General features: G+C 40.4%; 1 protein-coding gene across 5 annotated transcripts in view; it reads left to right on the forward strand.

The window, feature by feature from the left end:
* The window catches only part of PLAG1 (PLAG1 zinc finger), a 51,622-nt gene that overhangs the window by 13,127 nt on the left and 17,774 nt on the right, over positions 1-20,721 (forward strand). Inside the window, exons 1-2 of one of the 5 annotated variants that reach the window (XM_066181053.1) lie at positions 8,652-8,679; positions 14,345-14,560. The exons of 2 other annotated variants lie outside the window; for them this stretch is intronic. The gene's annotated coding sequence lies outside the window, so the exon portion shown is untranslated. Of the gene's footprint in view, positions 1-8,651; positions 8,680-12,601; positions 14,561-20,721 lie in introns of those variants that run through there. 2 more of the 5 variants (XM_066181045.1, XM_066181036.1) reach the window with 2 other exon arrangements.

Here is a 20,721-nt window from a genome sequence, read left to right on the forward strand (position 1 = left end):
TACTATGTGATACTCTATTCTGGCTAGTTATGGAAGTCTATTTAATGTTATCTGACAGATTAGAATATTTAACTTGAAAATGTGCTACTGCCTGACTGGCAAGTTGGGACTTTGCCTACTGTGATTTCCTGCTGGCAAGAAGTCTGTTTCAGGGCAAGCTTGGCTGTACTTGAGCCTAAAAGAGTTAGTAAGGTTTGATATGCTGCCTTCTTCTTTAGGCCCACTGAAACATCTTTTGGAATTTGTGCCAGTGTGTTTTTGGGCTGTAGAATGTGCAATGGGTGTAGAATGACTGTAGAATGTAGAAGTGTGTTTCATACAATGTAAGACTCCGCAGGTTTGGTGGCATTATGAGCCCTGTACCTTGAAGTGATTCTGTGGGGATTTTGTTACTCTGGTAGTCAGTAAACATGTATGGCCAGAGCACAATACATTGTGGCTTTGATCACGTCCCTTTATAACCATCTGCAAAGAGCAGTCCTGTAATGAGACACAGGGAGAATATGGGAAAGAAAGTGTTATGTGATACAGAGAAAAATGAAACATCATCAGGCCTACGCTGGTGACGTAGCCGTAGTCCAAAGAATTGTCTCCTCACTGTGTTTTACTGTAAGGCACTGCACCTAACAGCATGAGATAGTACTTCCTACTTAACACTTGGGGATTATATTAGAAAATGAAGTATTTCCCACAACGAGTTGTATGTATTGCTAGACCGAGGTGCTGCATGGAAGCAACTATGCCACTTTTTATGTAAATTGTTTTTAAATAGACCGTTGAATATGGTGTGTACCAAAGAGTCACAGTTTAAAATACTGATAAGGAAGGAATTGTTGTAAAGTGTTTTGTTCTGAAGCTGTATACTGAATCGTCCTGGCAGACAGAGTTCTTCATTCTTCCAGGGCTGGATTTTCACTGAACAATTAGATGAAGCTACCTACATTTGAACTGATTGCTGAAGTTAGCCCAACAGGCGTGAGAGTAGTAAAACTGAAAACTGGTACATAAATCACTTTGTAGAGCCGGGTCCTTAACTGCATTAGTAAAAAATGTGTTCTTTGACTCACCGATTTAAATATAAAAAACCTAAAAACAAACACCTAGAGAGTTTTGTATGTAGTTAGGATAGGGTATTACTCAATTTACATGTATGACCAGTGCAGAAACAGAGAATGTCTCTAAATTCAGCAAGTGGTGTGTGTTGCTCTAAAGGCAGCAAGTGACTCATGTGACTGTCTTAGCAGCTGGGCAGCAAGATTAGAGAGCTACTATGTACACATTCCCTTGCTGAGGGGTCCAAACTATTGCTAAATGAAGTTGTGTTACTGCCAGAAAGTGAATAACAGGCATAAGAAAATACAATAAATAAGTGTGTCATCAGGTTAGTGCAGTAGTTATTTCAGACAATCGTTAAAGTGAAGGGAAAAAAAAAAAACAAACCCAAACACAACTTTTTCAAGATTCGCATTTAAGATGTTTATCCTTTTTTCGGACTCAAACTTCATATGAGATTACATGTGAAGTGTCCCTTTCAATTTAAAGATTTGGAAAAGTCATCTTGAAATGGCTGTTTCTGACACTGCAAGGAAAAAAAAAAAGAATGTTAGTGAGTGAAGAATCTTATTCCAAAGAACTCATTTATTTGTAAAAGTACTAAAAATATGGTTGTATCGTGAAGTATTTTGATTTGAACTGAAATTGGCAAAGTGTGTACTTCTTGGTCACTTGCTAATTTGAAGACTTATTCATGATGTTATTCCTCATGTATTTCCTAATTGTAAGAACTTGTGAAGTTTGTTCCAAATTGTCTTTAAGTTTTCCTGGCATGCCAGTATGGATTAGTGGAATATGTATTCTTTTTATTTTTTCTTATGTTTCCCTAATCTAATTTGGTGGGTTTTTTTTTTGCTCAGATACTTGCTTTCCTTGAGAGAGTTGCTAAGCATTTTTGAATGCTTTGTTCTTCATACATAATGTATTTACAGTTACACATTGGATTTCAACTATAATTTATGGATTTAAACTGAAAACTGTCACCCTGTCAAACTTATCTTCAGGATTAACCCTCGGGAGAACTCCTTTGAGTCTTGAAGGCCAGAGGACATACACTTGACTGTTGCAATCGAGTAAATTGATACAGAAATCAAGAAGATGTAAATATGAAGCTCCTTAGTGCTATTTTTAGTGTCAACTTTCAGACCATAATTATGTTTTAAAGATGAGAATGTATTTACCGAAGAGGAGCTTTTATATTTAAAAAGCCAAATCAGACAAGAGGTTGAGCTCATGATAAATTCCTTATGGTAAAAGAGGACCAGAAGAATGTGCATTCCTAGTTATCATCACTGCGTCCCAGTGTCCTCAACAAGGTTAAATTGTTAGTTTTTTATTTTGCTTCAGGTTTTTGGATTTCTGCTTTCTCTATTTTTCTGTCTAGTAATGACTTGTTTCTCATCTTGTTACTCTTTCCTGTTTATTCCAAGCCTCTGCAGCTTTCCTCAACAATGATTTTCAGTTATATCTCGAAGAAAAGATGGAGACAGCATAAAATAAGATTGCCCAGAGTAGTCAGTGCATCTGAAAACTACCTTCTCCAGGTGGACCATCATTTTAATACTTCCAAACACTTTCATCTGACCTTTTTATTTTTGCACATTTAGATTTCTTTATAATCAAGTCTCTTATTGTTTAGCATTTTGATATCTTTGATTTATAGGAAAACTTCAGTTTGGGTTTTGTTTTGTTTCATTCTTTCTGAATGTTTTGTTACTACTTTTTTAATGTGCCATTTTTCTATACCAGATTTCTTTTCTATTCTGCTTTCATTTTTCACTCCCAAATTACTCATCAGTTGTGAAAGAAAAATGTTTCTGCACTGCTTACTCTGATGGTGGTCTGTGGCATAGGATCATTAGGAAACAAGAATGTTCGTGAATTGACAAGTTGTTTATAGATAAAGCACTAGCAGATTGTGACCAAGGATGTACATACTTAGAAAATATATCTATCCTCCGACTACTTGAATGCTTCAGTGGATCCTTGCATGCTGTTCTTAACACATTCCTTGAGATGAAGCATCTGAAATATCCATCTGCCAGCAGGGTTTCAGCTCCTGGGTTATGCTGCCCTGTGTTGTGTGCCACAGCAGCTTCTCAGGCTTGGACTTCCTACCCCCACCCCTCCCGAGGGAAGAGCTCTGCCACACTGTAGTTTTGTTGAGCTGTTATCCCATCTTCTGCAGTGTGCTTTGTTTTGTTAGAGCACCTTTGCACAGCTGGAAGAATTATATGAAATAAGCAGCTGCCCTGAGAGGATTTTTGCATGAACTTGGACTTGGCTTATTGTTTGTACCTTTCAGAATTACACCCGAATTTTCTTAGCCACAAATTTGTGCTGCTCCACTGAACTAAAGAGGGGGAACTATCTTCTCATGGATTCTAAGGAGGAAAATTCTTAATCTACCTTTAACCAAAAATACAGTATTATTTTTGATAAATTTGGTATTCAAATGTCCAAGGAGAAACAGCTGAACAAGATGAGACAAAAATATCTTGTATTTGTTTGAGATTGCCTCTTTTAAGCAGCCATGCTTTAAGAAAGGAGTAGGAAAGATTCTTTCTTGATATAGTTCTCTTCCCCCTGCTCTGTCATGCCATTCCATTCTTAGGATCGGGAATTATCCTGGTGTTTGTTTCTTAGGGCTGTTAGAAAATCATGGATATTTTGAAGGAAGTTGAGATGATGTTTCTGATGCTATTTGGGTCCTTCTGGTGAGGGTTTTGCAGTATCAACTTGTGGTAGTGTGTGCCATCTGCCCAATATGCTTTTCTTTGGCAGGAAGGCCTACGAATAAGAAAAAAATGGTTTTAGGGAAGTTAGGTGTGGGGTTTTTGGGGTTTTTTGTTTTGTTTTGTTTTTGTGGGGGTTTTTGTTTTGTTTTGTTTTGGGTTTTTTTGTTGTGTTGTTTTGTTTTGTTTTGTTTGGGTTTTTTTAAGCCCCAACCTGTGCTCTCTGACAGAATTTCTTAGGGCTAGAGTTGCAGTCTCACCTCTTTCCTTGCACTGGCAGGGGAGCTGGCAAGTTGTCTGAAAGCTGTAAGTTGATCAGAAGTGACTCTTCAGCTCTTCAGTTTCAGATGTGATCATGGTATTTGATTCTCTTAAGAGTTGATGAGCTTCCTGGTGAGGAGAGAGAATTTTAGTGGCTGCCTTTGGAAAGAGAGAAATCTCGGTTCTGGTGTTGGAGACAGCAAGCCTTCTGGGGCAAGCTGAGAAGTAAAGCATGGGAAGGTTTGAAGCCTAGATAACTGAAGCACTCTTCTCCAGTAACTATAGATACTGTGGTCTTTCACAGGAGAGCAGTGGACAGGAAGAATGTTTGTTTCCAAGCACCGGTGACTGGAGAAGAATAAATAGAACTGAAGGAGGCTTTAGGAGTTGTGTTGCTTTGTTAATGTCTTAAAAAAAATAGCATCCATTTTTAGGATTCGGTGTACTAGAGGCTAAGAAGGAGAACACAGCAAGCATATGTCCTTCCCCTGACATGCTAACAGTGTTGCTTGAAAGAGGAGAACTGATACATGTGGAAAGGAAAGGGAAAAAAGCAGAGTACTTGCAGTTACATGTATGCACACTGTTTCATTTTGTGTGTTAATTGATCAACATGGCACAACAGTGTCTCACAAAGCCAAATTATGTTCCTCCCAGTCCATCACCATGGGCACTCCTATGCTATCCTGTTTTTTCAGGCCATGGATCATTTAAAGCAAATACCCAGTGGAATGCTGGTTCTCAGAGCAGTATGTATCCCACAGATGGGAGTTCACAAGCCAGTTTTCTGGCTGGAAACTTACACATGGATCTTGACAATGGAACATATTTATACAGAGTTCTGGTATGCTCTCTAGCACATTTGATGTTTTGCTTCAGGCTCTGGATACTTTGAGAAAACCTGCCCTACAGCCACAGTCCCTGCTCTGGTGAAATGCTGAGCTGCTTGTACGTTGTTTCTGACTCCTGTGATGGAGAGACACCTCTTGTCCAACCTGTAGCATATACTGTAAAGCACCCTGATTCCAAAGGAGGAGAGCCTGCAGTGCATGCATAGGATAAAACGCAGTGAGAATAAAGTAAATTACTCTTGTGGGGTTTTTTTCTTTAGTTATTTATTTAAGAATCAAATTTCTGTGGAATTTTTGGAAGAACCTGTTCTGAGATTACTAGGCGGAGTTTTTCAAAACTATTGTCTTCATAATCTGTTTAGAATGCAGCTTTCACTGCCTTTCACTTCAGCTTTGGGCACTAAGTATTTCTGCAAATCACTCCTTGTAGACACATGCCAAGGACTGGGAAAATTAATGACCTTCTCTGTAGCATTTAGTTTAAATGACACAGAGATCTCTAGTAGAATCTGAGACCTCTAGGACAGCGTTCAATTATCTGACTCAAAACACTGATTTCTGAGTTACTAATGGGATCGTGCAATAAGTAATTAAGTGGAATAAGTAGTTAAAAAATGGCTGAATTTGGGTAGAGTTCACAGGAATGACAGCTATGACTACACCACTGTCCCTGTCTAATTTCAAGTCTCCGCCTCAAAGGAAGGTGTTCAAAGGAAAAGGAAACGTAGGAAAAGTGTGCCAAAACTTTTTGACACAGACAAAACTTTTTTTTTCTATTAACCGTTATACTTTTGAAATGCACTATTTTGAATGAACAAAAACTGAAGAAACAAAACAGGGAAGCAGACACTAATTTGTAAAATTTCAGCCCAAACAATGGCAGTTTGGCAAAGTTGTAGGTTGGCTTAAATAGAGGAGTTTATCATATAATGGCAAGTGTTTGGCAGCATGGTGAAACGTGATCCCACTCATTCTGCAAATAGTCAAATATACTGGATTTGAGTTCACATTTGTACTTACTGACAGCAGCGTTGGTTTTTGTGTAAATTAACAGAGGAATTTTCCTGCTTTGAAATCAAGGGTGGCTAGAGAACTGTTACAGCAGAGCTTTGCAGGGCTGAACAAGGGCTGAGATGACAGTCCTTTTATTTAACCTGATAAATGCTGATCAAATTCTATGCTTGCATTTTATTTAGTAAGAATAATTGTACTTGTGTGCATTTTAAAACCTGGTGTTCTGTTTCTGGCACTGGCAAAACCAAAGTTGTCATGAAAAGTTAGGGGAGTAGGGATGACACTCCCTGAGTATTCTCCTGATCTTTAATAATCCACCTGTCAAAGTCTTCCTCAGCTAAACATGCTGAGTTTGTATTTATTAACCTTTACTGAACTTTTTCCATAACTTTTTCATGTGACCTTTTGAGCTTTTGTAAAAGGTCTAAACACGCTGTTGCAAGGAGTTAAACTGCAGAAATGTTTGAAAGGCAGGGGCATTGCCTTCTCAAACCTGCGTGGTTTCATTTCACATCTTCAGCTCTTTCATTGGAAGAATTGCCAGTCTGTTCAGCTTTCTCTCTCTCCAGCCACTTCAGCTGAGGTGTACTTGTATGCTCTTCATTTGCATCTCCCTTTTCTGCACGTGTATTGTTTTCTCCAGAAACTCCACTTGCTTGTTGGAGCTTGATGTCCTTTTCTAAATTGTGTTGCTTCTTCACTGATATATTTATTTGTTCATGTGTCCTCCTACCCACACCCCAGTTGTTCATTGGAGTTTATGCTTTCTTGCCTGGTGTAGATGTCAAGCTTACTGTAGTACTTCACTGTATATTGGGAATTAATTGTTAAGAAAGGAATCAAACAGGCAGCAGTCTGTGGTATGTCTGTCTCCTCATTACAGTACAAGAGCTACATAACATGGTAAAGATACAGGAAAAGGTGAAGAATGAAAAAAGTAGTGAAACAGTTTCCATGCAAGCAAGACCTAAGTTGGCTTAGACTTTTCAGCTCTGTAAGAGACTACAAAAGGGAGACTACTGAAAATAGAAATTTCATATCACAGACAAAATGATAAAGGAATGATGAGTGATATTGATGGGATAAAGGGTGAGCAAAATCACTTGCTAAGAGGAAAGATAAATAGTGGGAAATGGGCTCAGTACAAGCTAGTAGGAAGCTGTTGTTAATAAAATGCGAAATTAAGCTGTGGCACTCCTTGCCATGGGATGTTGTTGGTACAAAAGATTACATGGGCATGAGAGAGGGCTGCCAAAATAGTGGAAAGGGAGGGTATTAAATCTGTCTAGATCTCCAAGTCCCTAAATCACAAGTGGTGATACTTCCCCAAAATACTGTGCGCTTGTCTTCCTCATGATCTGCTGTTGGCTTTTCCTGGAGCAAGGCTGCTGAGCTGATGGACTTTTGCTCTGGCCTGCAAGGACCATGGTTGTGTTGCAATGAGTATTCAGGGACCCCGAACCGGAACAAATCACCCAGAACTGGAACAAATCACCCTGGCTGAGCCAGATGCCTTGCTGTCACAGAAACCATGTCTGTCTCTGTGAACCTATATAGAGCCACTTGCGAACTAGTGAAGTTTTTTCCATGTAAACTTAAAGCCAGTGTTTTGTTGTTTAGAAAGCTTTTTAATTTCCAGCCTAAACTTATTTTGATAAGCTTATACTTACACTTCTTTGTCCCAGCCCTACTGACTGTCTCTTTGATTTACTTATTAAGAACTTTAGTCTTTTTTTGTTTCTTCCTTTGGCCAGATGTTTCGTTGCACTATCCCAGATAATTTTTTCGTGAGTGTGTATTACCAGATGTATACCTGGTGTTCCCAGCAAGATCTTGGTGGTCCACTATAGTAGCATCTTTATATCCTTTCCTGCACTGAAAATACAGCTGCTTTTTTTGAATCATTATATTTTATTTCTTCTGAACAAGCTCTCTTTAGTGACTTTTGCTAGCTGCTTATAGGAGGGTTATACACAAATTTTTTCCTTCTCTGCTGCTTCCAACTAACAGTTCATCACTTCTCAGCAGAAACCACTGTCTCTAAGTGTGTTACTCTCTACTTTGTTGTTCCTTTTCATCCTGTTTCTGTCCTTAAGATTTGTTACCATTTTTCTTGTGTGTTGTTTCAGTCTGCACTGTACTTCTGCTACCTCCTAGTTTCCTATTTTCTGCATATTTTTGTGGTGCTCACTTAAAGGCATAAAAAAATTCTGAACGAAAGTGTTGAATCAAAAAAGACTAAAGACCAGTCTTGGCAGAAGTCCATAACTAACATCCTTTTCATTTTTTTCTGAAAGAAATCTGTTGTCATCTCCTCTTGATCTGCTGCTTTTCCTGTCATGCTATTCTTGAACTAACTCCTCTCTTCTCAGCTCAACAAATTACTGCTCAGGTGGTAGCTTAGCAGATTCCTTATTGAGTGAGACAAGAAGTGTTGTGCTTCTTTTGTATAAAGATTATTTGTAGTGTTGAAGAAAAGCTGGGTGTTTGACATAGTTCAGCTTTTAAAAATCGTGTGATATTTTGATTTTTTTTTCTTTACCTTCATGTTTTCATTCTTTTATTTTTTTTCGTTGAAAATGTGCTCCAAGCAAGAGGCCATGCTATCATCATTAGCTGTATGTCCAGATAGCCATTCTCCACCTTTCTCAATACTGAAATGAGGCAAAAAGTGTATACTTGGATTTGATGCTGTTGCGAGATGGTTTCATCTTATCACAGCCTTGCTTCCTGTTAAATCGGAAGATAGTATTTCAGTATGAAAGGTAAGATTATAGAAGTGTGGTAGATGCTTTTTTCTAAAATTCACCTTTCAGAAGGCCCTGTGTTGGTCTCTGTCGTTGACAGCCATCTGTGGGGTAGAGGTAAACTTCTGCATTACTTTCACTCTATTAGGAGTAGTGAGTTCAAACAGTTGTCCAGTGCTCTTTCTGTTGTGATTGTAGATGTTTGGCAGACTTAGATCACACCAATTTTATTCAAGGAGATCTCTGCACTGCCAGTAATAATATAAACTTGGTCATTTAGCACCTTTTGTCACCCCTGCTAAGGTAAGAGCATCTCAGAGTGCCGTGATACTCCATTAGTGATGCTCTGCTCTGCTCAGTCTGTTCTGTCAGGTTGGTTCCTCTTGGATGTTGGGTCTGCAAGACACAGAGGGTGCCAAATTCCCATGTTCAGCAGGGTTGTGAAATTGCTGCTGCTCCTGACTCTGAATGCTTACTGAGTACAGTTAGTACCAAGAGACCACAGGAAATCTGTGCATGCTCTTGGGGCTAGAGATGTGGGTATCCCAGCCTGCTCATCCCTGTTCATGAGGGGGCTCTTCTCTGCCTCCTCTTAGGCTGGCACAAAGCCACTCCAAAGACTTAGACTACATGGAAATGGTTGGAATTCTTTCTGTAGGGTTACTTTGACTGTTTTAGCTCTCTACAGTTAACTTGAATGTTTTAGGTCTCTGGCCTGGCACAGAGCGTGGAAAGGAAAGGAAAAAGGAAGGGAAAGGGAAGGAGGAAGAAGCACTGGACTGTTTCAGTGCAGAATTCATGATGAAAATAACTAAGTTCTGGGCAGACTAACAGAGTGCTGACGTGTGCTGTCTTCAGCATGACAGCTGGACAGATGTGTCCATCTCCAATCCCAAGGCATTAGCCAAGATGCTGTGCCAGAGCTGTTACCCCTGCCTCTGAGCTGCTCATGGATGAAAAGCTCAGCTGCTTTTGCTGCGTGGTCTGGCTTCCAGCAAGGAGGTGGCTTGTGTCCGGCTAGCTTGGCATGTTGGGTGGGCATGGTTGCCTCTGCCTATGGTTGGTACCCAGTAAACAAGGTGCTTGCTTGGGTGGAGTTACCTGATTCTGGAGATGGCTGCTTTGCTTTTGGGATTGGATCCAGAGAAGGTAACTGCTGAAGTTGCTTGCCAAGGCAGCTATGAAATCTGATGACAGATGAGGCCTTGAGGTTAACTAACAGCAATTATCTTTACCGTAGCTCTTTTTCTATTCTGAGTGATTTTTCAGGGGGTTGTTTTGTGTTGAGTTTTGTTTTGTTTTGAAAAGTTGATGCCTCACAGTTCTGGTTTGTGTGTAATTCAAGGGAAGTATCAGCCCTCATCTTGGCAAGTACAGCCTTTTGGGTATAAACCTCAAAGTTGTGGTGACAAGTAGGGTAGCAATGAGAAATTAAAATGTAGATGTCTGATACATTCTTGTATTTTCATTTGAGAAAGGCTCCTCCAAAAACACCCCCCTGCTTTGGTAAGGAAGTGAGTGATTTCAGAAAGAAACATGTTGAAATCATCAGGCCATTCACTGTACATGTTTTGGTAGTGAGTCTTTTTTCTTAGCCATTCATTTGCATAACCCTAGCTCTTTTTGACCGTTTTGTACCCTTTTCTTTAGCAGATGTTTCCCCCCAGCACTAGTCATGGTGGTAGCTTGTGCAAGGTGGCGGGACTGGGTGAGTTTGGGGAGAGGGATGGAAGCTACAAGTCATAAATAAGTGTATTGTGTGTGGTTGATGATATGTAGCAAGTGCGGTTTAGTAAGATGACCTTCCAGCTCTTCCTGCAGAAGGGGATGCACACCTTCCTTAACTCTAGCACATTTCTGCAAGATGGTAGGAGGCAGGAAAGAAATGTAATTTCTACAGCCAAGTTTCTGTGTGTTACTTTTTCATGTATTCTTACTGACAGAAGGCTTGGGTGGGTGCCCTGCTGTCAGACTGTATTACCCAGAGTTAGCTGGTCGTGAATCCATACTTCGTGTTCACAGGTATTGCTTTTTTTCTTAAAGACTGCTCATGTGGGCAGTTACAAACACTGATGGAATGAGCATGAGTCTCCACATCTCCCTTTCCTCCGTCTGGTACTCAGATTTCAGTAAGTAGGGCATTTGAAGTTTGAAATTTGTAATTGTAACATTATCTGTCAGAAGTAAAGGAAAAAAACCCCGCTAAAATAAGTGGCGTAGAACACGCTAGATCTGCTTCAGATAAAGCTGACCATTATCGTGTGCTATTAAACCAAGTGTTTTAAGGGATTAGTAGGTACTGTATTTGAAGAGATTGGTTAGTGGTAGGAAATAAGTCTGCCAGTGAAATCTTTATTCTAGAGTCCAAATGCAAAGGTCTCTTATTGAAATTTATCCAGTTGTTTAGCTTTTCTTAACAGAGGGTTCATAGGTCACAGAAACAAGTGCAGTCTGAAATTTCATACTCAATAGTCACCTGCTTTTAAAGAAAAATAGTCTTATTCCATCATTTCAGAATACAACAGTTACTGCTTTTTGCTATCAACATATGCCCCAGTGTGTTTACATTTGTGTGTATCCTGAACTGTTTTGATTTTTGTTTTGTTATTTTTAGCAGTAGAAGCTCTTACAGACTCCAAAGGATTTCATTGGCTTTTTTTCTAGCCACTTTTTCCTAAGAAAAGGTGACCATACCAATGATGTGAAGAGTCCTGTCTGCAGCATTGCCTTGCCATTCATTATCACTGCTGCTTTGCCTCTGCTTGGCTTCATTTCACTTTTTAGGCTCCCTGCTCTTCACAGGAATCCCTGTTTTGGGGATTTTTTTTTTTTTACCAACTTGTCATCTGCCACATAAAAGGACGGGTGAAGGAAAAAGATAGTTTTTTTATAACTGTCTTATTAAATAGAGCCTTGCTTTTCCTAATCCACTATAATTTGTCTGGGTTTCCTCTTCCTTAATCTCGTTTTGCCTCTATTTCCCAACCTCCTCACCTTCGTGCTGATGACTCCTCCCTCCCTGATCTTTGGGTTTGGACAAGGCTGGGAGGCGTGGTTAGATGCCAGAAGCGCTCAGTTATTTACACAGGGAAACTTCATCCTGTCTGACAAGCACGCTATTCGTAGCCTTGAGGGATATACCTGAAGGGCACTGAGTTTCCCCGCAGAATTTAAGTAGATTAGATTATGTATACGTATTTGTTGTGACTTGGCGGGTATCCCAGTGCCTGAGGTCTTAAAACATATACTTTGCTCTACTCGAGGCAAACTCAACTGCATGTTTCAAAAGGTGCTCTGGGGAGATGGGAGGCTGCTGTTTGGAGTCCACAAAGGTGTTATCCTCTCTAGATCTGGTACAACACAGGAATTCTGACTACTGTTCTGTCTAGTCCTGTATTTTGTCTTGATATTAGGTGCTAACAGATGCCTCAAGGGGTGTTCAACCATAAGATACAGAGGAGATCCTCTCTTATTTAACTCTCTGCTGGTTTATATTTTGTCCTGGAAAAAGAGGGTTGCTATTATTTTTTCCTGAAGCCCTCTTGAAATCATATTATAATTTTGAATGATCCAGTTGTAAATCTTGTCTGTCTAACTGTATGCTGCCTTCTGGCAGTTAATCTCACAAGCTAACACTTTGCTGTTAAAAAACAGGTTGTGGTGTTTATTCATTTAAAATTTGCTATGCTGTGGCTTTATTGAGTGTCTCTGTCATAAGAACAGATAAAACCTGTTACTCTGAATCTGAAGAAGTTACTCCATTGCCAATAATTTTAATAGTTTTATCTTGCTATCTTGTTAAAAAAGAAACAAAACAACAAAGACACATACATAAAAATGCAGCCCCAAAATTCAGGTGCTGTGGATATGCTGGAGGGAACTGTGAAGTTAAAACAGCTGTATTTTATGAAATTCTGTTTGGTATGGCACTTTTCCTTATAAGGACCAATGACCAATTGTTTTGATTATTTAGAAGGAAAAAATTCCATGAGAACTGTTACTGAAAATGACTAACTTGGCATTTGTGATCTGTTGCTCTCTTAAAACATTTGATGCAATACTGAATTTAAGATAGCTGAAACATCCTGTTAGCGGCTCAGTGCTTCAGCTGTTCCTATGTGACATATTAATTTCATTTACTTGTAAATTGCTAATGATGTTTGTAAATAGATACTCCTCATTTTTGTAGTGCTGTCTTCTTAATATCCAGGCCTCTGAAAATAAAGAACAGCCGGTGCATCTGATAGAAATCTCCAAGACTCGGTTTGCGATGCACAGTGACCTACAGGCTTTGGCAGCAAGGAGCTGAAGTGATTCCCTAGGTTTTGCCACCAGAGCAGGGAAGCCTTGGAAGGAGGAGTGTGCCTCCGCAGCTGCTCATGGGCAGTGGAGGCTCTGAAAGACCCTGGTAGTTAGGGCTGCACTTTGGAAACTAGGGATGGATGGGTCTTGTTGCAAGAGGAGGGAGGACTTGACAGAGAGGTAGGCTGGATTTGGTTAAGCAGTTTTGTTTCTTTCTTTAAGCAAGGACTAGAATTTGATAAAAATGTGTAAGCTGATACGCCTTAGATATGAGCTACTTTGTTCACAAAGTTGCATAGGGGGACATGAGAGAGATGGGACCAGGATTTAGCAGATCTGAAATGTTCATATCCATCTGACACATTCCTTTGGTGGCTTAGTGGCTTACAGAAGATGCTTGAATACAGTAATTAAAATCCATTTGTGTTATTTATTAGAGTAGTCTTTTAAAGGTAGAGGATGAGGAATAACCCATTGTGGGGAATTTTTTTTCCTTTTTTTTCCTTTTATTATTTTTTTTTCATTATATTCTTCCTATATGCTGAAAAATATTCTTCTCTAACAGACAGAAACTGCATGCAAAATTCACTGCATTTTCTGTTCTTTACTTCTATTTTCCTTTTGAAAGTATGGAAACATAGGATTCACTCAAGCAGACAATAGGTAAGATCGTCCCTTTGTGAACTTCAAAATGGATGAAGTGAGAAAGAATTTCTAGGCTGATGATTACTGAGAAATAATTAACAAATCAAATTCACTATGCCTTAATGCACAGTAGGATGTTACCTTGAATACAGTGCAGTTCCTCTTACAGCATCGTGTGTCCGTGCTGAACTGAAATCTCAGTGTTGCATCACAAAGGACTACTGACTGTAGTGAATACTTGTTGTGGTGAGCTGGGTTCCACTCCAGGTTTCTTTGGGTTGATCACTTATAATGCACTGGAATTGTTATTTCTTCCTACCTGGCTCCCTACCCATGCCCTGCTGTACTCCAGGATCATTCTGAGTAGAGGTAGATGCTCCATACATGTTGGCAGGTAGGCAAGAGTGCTGCTTTTCGTAGTGGAGGTTGTAAGAAACTTGGTTATAATAATCAGTTAGTTTTGAAGAGTCTGCCAAGACTCTATGACTGAGCCTACCTGGATATGAATCGTTATGGGATAGACAGGTACAGGTCACTGCTCACATAAATGAAAGAGAGAAAACACACCTGGACCTGCCCTCGGGAATGAATCAGCGCAAGGGACCACAAAGGATATAGCAGAAGACAAAGAAACTCAACAGGATTCTTGATCAATGCCCTCATACATGCTCAGGGCTGTGGTTTTTCAAGTGACATTGCCACCAAATCCAGGAGTGAATTATTTTTCTTCTCTCAGATGGTGCACAGTGCCACAACCGAGGCCTAAGGTAAATGGGTTAAAAAAAAAACAAAAAAAAACCAAAACAAGCAAAAAAAAAAAGTCAGTAGCCTCACCTATACCATAGTGTCCTCCTGGCCTGGGTCTGCTGCAAAGCACTGTCTCCTCAGCTGTGAACAATACCCAAGAAACGGCTACAGGATCCTGTGGAGGCTGGAGGAGGAAACCAATCTGGTGAGTATTGCATGCCCAATTGCACAATAACTTCACCGGAGGGTTTAAACTACCTTTCTGGAGCATCGCTCCATCTCTCAGGTAGCAACCTTTCCCTTGCCATTTAACCTAGCCATTCTCAAACTTATGTCAGACTCCTGTTTTATTTATTTTCTGTGGGCTCCTCTTCCACACAGATGTGCTGTCACTCACTGACCACCTCTAAGCTTCTGCACTCCAGCTACTGTCCCTCCATCCTTTGATTTCTCTTAGTCTCTAATCCAGATTATCAGCCTTTACTGTCGATATTTCCTGCCCCTCTCCCTGGTCTTTGCTCAGCTAGCCTTGCCTACTTACCAGTCTAGCTGTACTGAAAGGATTCTCAGAATCTTTACTGTATCAGCTCCCTGATACCTCGTATGTCCCCTCCTTCCCCTTGTTCTCTGTCCTCTGTGTAAAAGACACATTTCAGGAGGAATAGCATCAAGTTATCTTAGCTGCCCAGATCAGTTATCCTCTCTGTCCAAATCTTTGCAACTCTGTCCCTACCCTGCCCTATTTGGAAAGCCTGGAGATCTCCAGAAGGAGAGTTCTGCCCCTGCTCTTGGTGTTGATGTCACCGTGGAGCTCACTGCCTGCTCCCTGTCTTGGTGGCCCTGAGGCTGTGGGGAAGGCGGGAAGCAGCCCAGCACAGTTAGACATGGCAAGGAGCTGCCTGTCCTTCAACTGAACTGAAGCCATGGCATGGCTCACCTGCGTGCTCCCTGGAGCTCTGCTCCTCATGTTGAGTGCAAGGGGAGATAGTTTGAAGGCTGGAGGGAGCCACATGTTTCGGGGCTGTGCACAGACATAGAGAATGGATGGTGCTGTATGGGACTGCTTCCTCCTGCTGCTGCCTACACCTCTGCCTGTGTGATGTCCTTCAGCGTTGCAAGCTTAGCCTTCCTCCTAGTCAGTGACTGTCACATCTGTGCTGCTGACTCATGTTTTGTAGTTTGTCCAGTACCTGACTCCACAATTGCAAGAGCTCTTGATCACCCTTTGTGATGTTTTTGCATTCTTTTTTCTGCACTCTTGTTCCCCTCAGTGAAATGTCATCTTCTCATCAGTCTTTCTTTGAAGCTTTAGTGATATATTTCTTTGCTCTGCCAAGTCCTAGACATGATTCACACTTTTCTGCCTCCTTTCCCTACTGATTTGATCTCTCATTTCCTCCTCGCTAATCACAGCCTTCCCCAGCTTTGGTTATGCTGCCCCCCTGCTCCAGACCTTAGTCATGCTCAGAGTGTTTATTCATCCTAGAGCAGTCTCAATTACAAAGCTATGCTGTTGCGGAGTTTCGTTACTGTGCTCAATCTTCACTCAGGGTGAAGTACACAAAGAATTTTGGACTGTGTTGCTGTTCTAAATCTTCTGTGTAGTAGAATTGCTTGTATAGATCTAGAAGTTGCGACAGAAATTTCTTACCTTTGCAGTGTATTTTACAGTAATTTTCAAAAGCCATAAAAAGAGTGACAATAGTGTGTAAGAGGGAGGTTTGACACAAAAAGCGCAAGTAAAGGAGATGTCAGGTTCTTGGTTTTGGATTTTTTTTTTTCCCCTCTGAGGAAATGCTCCTCTAACACTCCTGGATGAAGTTTATTGATAGGTAACCTTGCAGTGCATTATCACAGTTTGCCTGTTGTCTTTATAAATGAGGTCCTTAAATCTCCCAGGAATTTGTTAGGGAGTGCTGTCCTTCAGCATAAGGACAGCTTGTTTCCCATGTATGCAGTTAAATATGTAATGCATATTAGTTTTTTTCTTTAAAAACAAAACAAACAAAAACCCAACAAACAACCAAAAGCAGAACGCTTTATACTTTATGCCCTATCCAACAGTTTCAAAATATTTCAAGTTTTGAAACAATAGCAACCAACTTACCCCATTACTTATCTCAGAAAAACCTATAACAGTTTATGTCGTATGTGGAAGTGATTTGGAAAGCATCTTGCAGTTTTGAAGGGCACATGGTGAAAAGAAAAACTGGGAGAAAAGAATCATGAGGGAAGAAACTAGTTAGCAGTATTAAAATAGACTTTGTAATGAGTGGGGTGTCTAGTAACATCTTTATCATCTTTCTTTTTTTCTGATTTCTCTTAGCACATAAAAAAGCTGCAGCCCATATGAAGAGGGGAATTAGTAGCTAAAAGATAGCCATCAGATTTCAGAAGATAAACAAAAGGTGGATCTGAACCTTGAAATTGTCAGCTCAGCAAAGGCAGAGTGGTGAAACAAGGGTTTCCTGGAGAACCCCCAGAAGATTGTGACGGATTATGCGTTTCTGGAAGGGAACAAGAAACAGGCAGCACAAAGGTGCTAAACCTAAATAGTTCTAACAAAACACTGGTCAAGCGTTTTATCTCCAACACTCTGCAAAACATAGGAGGTATTTCAGATTGAGCTGAAATGTTTCCTGACTACTCTGATTCTTGTGTATACTATCTAGAGGAGCACTCTGTGCAAGACTTGCTTTTTTTTTAAGGTTGTTATTTTTCACTGAAAAAAACTGACCATTGGCTAAATCAGTGAATAAATCCATTTGTCTAAACACCTGTCTGAAAAATTAATTGAACATACAACTATTGTAAAATTCATATCTTCAAAACTTTTTAAAAATAAAATTGAACATACCTTTTTGATTGCAAAGTTTTTGCTAGCCTAGAGCTACTTTCCCACAGTGTGAAAGGAGCTCAAGCATCTTGTTGGAGAGCACTTTAGAGGAAGACATTCTCTGGGATTCACAAAAGCATCTCTATTTCATGTTTCCATCTGCCCTCCAGGATTTTTTCCTATAACGTGCATGAAACATTGATGCATACCATACAGTCATAAGACTATTTTTATTCCATCTTTTTTGTCACCATCTTCCTTCCACCTTTCTGGAAGCCTGCCCTACTAGCAGTTTGCAGCTGTTCAAGGCCAAGTCTTGCATGTGTTTTTCTCACATCACTTAATGTAGACTTGAAATCAGGGAAGCAGTGTCTACTGAGTTGCTTTTAAAAAAGAGGAGAGCTTGTAAGTAGCCTGGTGTCTTAGACTGTGGAGAATAAAATTTAAATTTCAGGACATGGGGGTCTTTCATCATAGATCATCCAGTGTTGGTGAATGCTTACTGTGGTAAACTGTATCCAGCAAGACTGAGAAAGTCTTAAGCCAGTGTGTTTGGAGGCGGAGCTGGGACAGAGTCGGGCAACGCGTGTGCATTTCACACTTGCTTCTGTGACAGCAGGGAACCCTATCCCTGTCCCTTGACACGACGTGGAGAAAGCTTGTGCTACTGTCAGCTTTCCTGACTTGGTTGTCCTGCCAAAAACAAGATGATTACCTTGTGATTTAATGGTGGAGTTGTTTGGTGACCACATTGTTACAACATTTGGTCAGGCTGACAGGAGCTCCCAAAGTGGTTTTCTGTTGATGCAGCTCCAGGACAAAATCTGTGTGAACTTCTGGCAGATTCTGCCTTTGCTGCCTGAAACTGAATTGCTGCCGGTCACCTGAATCCAAATACTGTAATCCAGGTGGAGCTATTCTGGATACTAACCTTCCTTATCTCCCACTGCAATGTTCAGTTGTGTAGCTCTAAATTATGCATGACTGCTTTTAGTTGTTCACTAATCTGGCATCAAATCTCAGAATTCTTATGCATTGAGGTGTGCATCCCAAATTGCATTGCACAGCATCACAGTGCTCTGGAGCAGAATACTCAACGTGCCAAATGGGAAATGGGAACAAATGCAGAGCTATGTACTTACTACCTCATTCACAAGGATGCTCCCGTAGCAACAGGGCTTGTGGGGGCTCTGAGAAGTCACTCTAGTCAGAGTAAGCTGTTTAGGTGTGTGCTAACAGCATTGCACAAAGCTGGTACATGAGTAGAGTCAGAAATACATTCGGTGTCTGTGCTGTGCAGCTTCAGAAAGGCTCACAGGTTACTGCTTTGAAGAGGGATTTGCTTTGGTATTACCTTAAGTATTCTGCATTATTAGTTAACCTTCCCTAAGGCTTTTGTGTTTTAGCCCATAAGGTCATTGATACCATCATCCAGCATCACAGTTGTAGCAGTAGTAGCAAAAGCAATCATGGCTAAATTCAACATGTTCTATTTACTGTAAAGCTACAATAATCTATGAAGTATTTTCTTTTCAGATAGAATAGCAGTTCCTTGACTGTAGGTTGTATTGGAAGTGACTGCGTGGAAATTGGTCACTCTTTCTTACTTGTTGCCTTTCTTTGAGGGCTGGAATAAGAGGCAGAGGAAACAGGGCAACCAGGATCCATCAGCATTTTAGTTGGAATAGCTCCAGTAAATAATACGGTTCAAAAAAATCCAAGGTTACAAAAAAGCAATGTTAAACTCTGTCACAGCTTTTGCCCCCAAGCAATGTTGTTTTGGCAGTGTGACTGAGGGCAGGACTGGACTTCTGCTACAGGCTTTGCACTACTGCATGGTTGCCACTTATACCCAGGATGTGGTGTTATATAGTGGGGAGACCACCCTGTCTCTCAGTCACTTTATCTCTGTCCTGCATGAGTTGTCTTTTTTTTCCAAAATTGATCTTCCCAGCCATCTAGTGTAGCATCATGAGGGAAATTAGCACCTGTGAAAGGCCTTCTCTGTCCACAGTGCTTGCAGCTTCTATGAGATACTGAGATTTTTTTCAGCCACCAACTTGCCCCTCTTATTTGAGCTTGTGTTAACTAGCAGGACTAGAGCACCAGAAACCCTTTTAATTGAGTGAGAGCTGAAACTGTTAAAAACATCTTTATTTATGATTTGTTGGGTGACTGTCTCAAAAAGCAAAACTTGTAACACCCATCCAAATGTATTTGTGCTCCACAACCTAATTACACTGTCTAAATGGTATGTGCTCAAGTATTCAGGTTCAGAAAAATCTTCTGAAATGCAAGTATGGGAAATCATGGTTTCAGGAGTAGTCTGGGCCAGGCAGGCCTGTACTGGGCAAATCTGAAATCTGTATTTGGTTGGTAGATGCTGTAATAAAGCAGAGACTTGGTGGCCAACTGCATGGAAATGATGATGTGAGAAGAGTCACAGAAGCATTGTGAAGAAGTCCTGTCTTGGGGAATTGGACTTCTTGGGAGGCATCAGCAAGAAGTAAAAATGTTCTGATTCAAAAATCGAAGTGAACTTTATCAAAAAGACTTTTTAAAGAGACTTAGATGATGTCAGAAGGGAGGTCTTTGCACAAATAAATGGCAGTTTAGGAGGTACAATCAAAGGGTAGAAGTTCTCAGTTAAAGGATGGTCCCAGTTAAGTTCCACAGGGATCTGTGGAACATATTGGTGAATGGTATCAGTAAGGGAATGAGCAGTTGGGTGAGTAATTGCTGTGAAGAAGAGAGCTGTAGAGAACAATGGAAGGACATTAAAGTGTCAGAAAATGGGTAATAAGATTCCATGTAGATAAATTATGATGATAACTAAGAAGGATAACTGGGCAGAACAATCCCCGTTATATATCAGATTGTGAGTTTGAGCTGAGTATTACCATTGAAGAGTGAGATTTGGGAATTGTGATTGGTGATCCTGTGAGATCATGAACTCATTGGTCACCAAAACACAATCCAAATATTAGAGTAAAAATGTACAGAATAAATTTTGAAAATGTCATTACAGGAGTGTATGTTCGAGTGGCTTCCAAGTGCTGTGTGTATATCTGGAGCCTTCAAAGGTTTATTAGAACTGGAAGAAGCTTAGAGAAGGTCAGTAAGGATTATGAGCTACGTGGAGTGGCTTCCATTAAAGAACATTTCTGTAAATTGGGACTATGGTCTGGGAAAGGAATTAATTGAGGGCAATGTTGTGGACATCTGCAGAGGAAGGAAGATGAAGACTAACCACTGCCTTTCAAAACAAAAGCATGCACATTTAGGAGGGAAAGCAGATGCAGAGCCTTCAAAAAGAAGAGGTTCTCCATTAAATCAGCAGTGGAGAGACCTGTGGGATGACTTGTCAAGCATATGTTGTAGATATTATAAAAAACTATATGATTTCAAGGAGAATAGTGGACTGTTGCTTGGAAGGGTGATGTGCTAAACAGAAACCACATATGGTTCAGAAATTCCTCGACATCAAAAGAGGGGATCGTCTGAAGAGAATCAGAGAAATATCACACGTT

The sequence above is a fragment of the Chamaea fasciata genome, unplaced genomic scaffold (assembly GCF_029207755.1).
Source record: "Chamaea fasciata isolate MVZ Bird 193981 ecotype frontalis unplaced genomic scaffold, bChaFas1.0.hap1 SCAF_1, whole genome shotgun sequence".
NCBI classification, from domain to species: domain Eukaryota; kingdom Metazoa; phylum Chordata; class Aves; order Passeriformes; family Sylviidae; genus Chamaea; species Chamaea fasciata.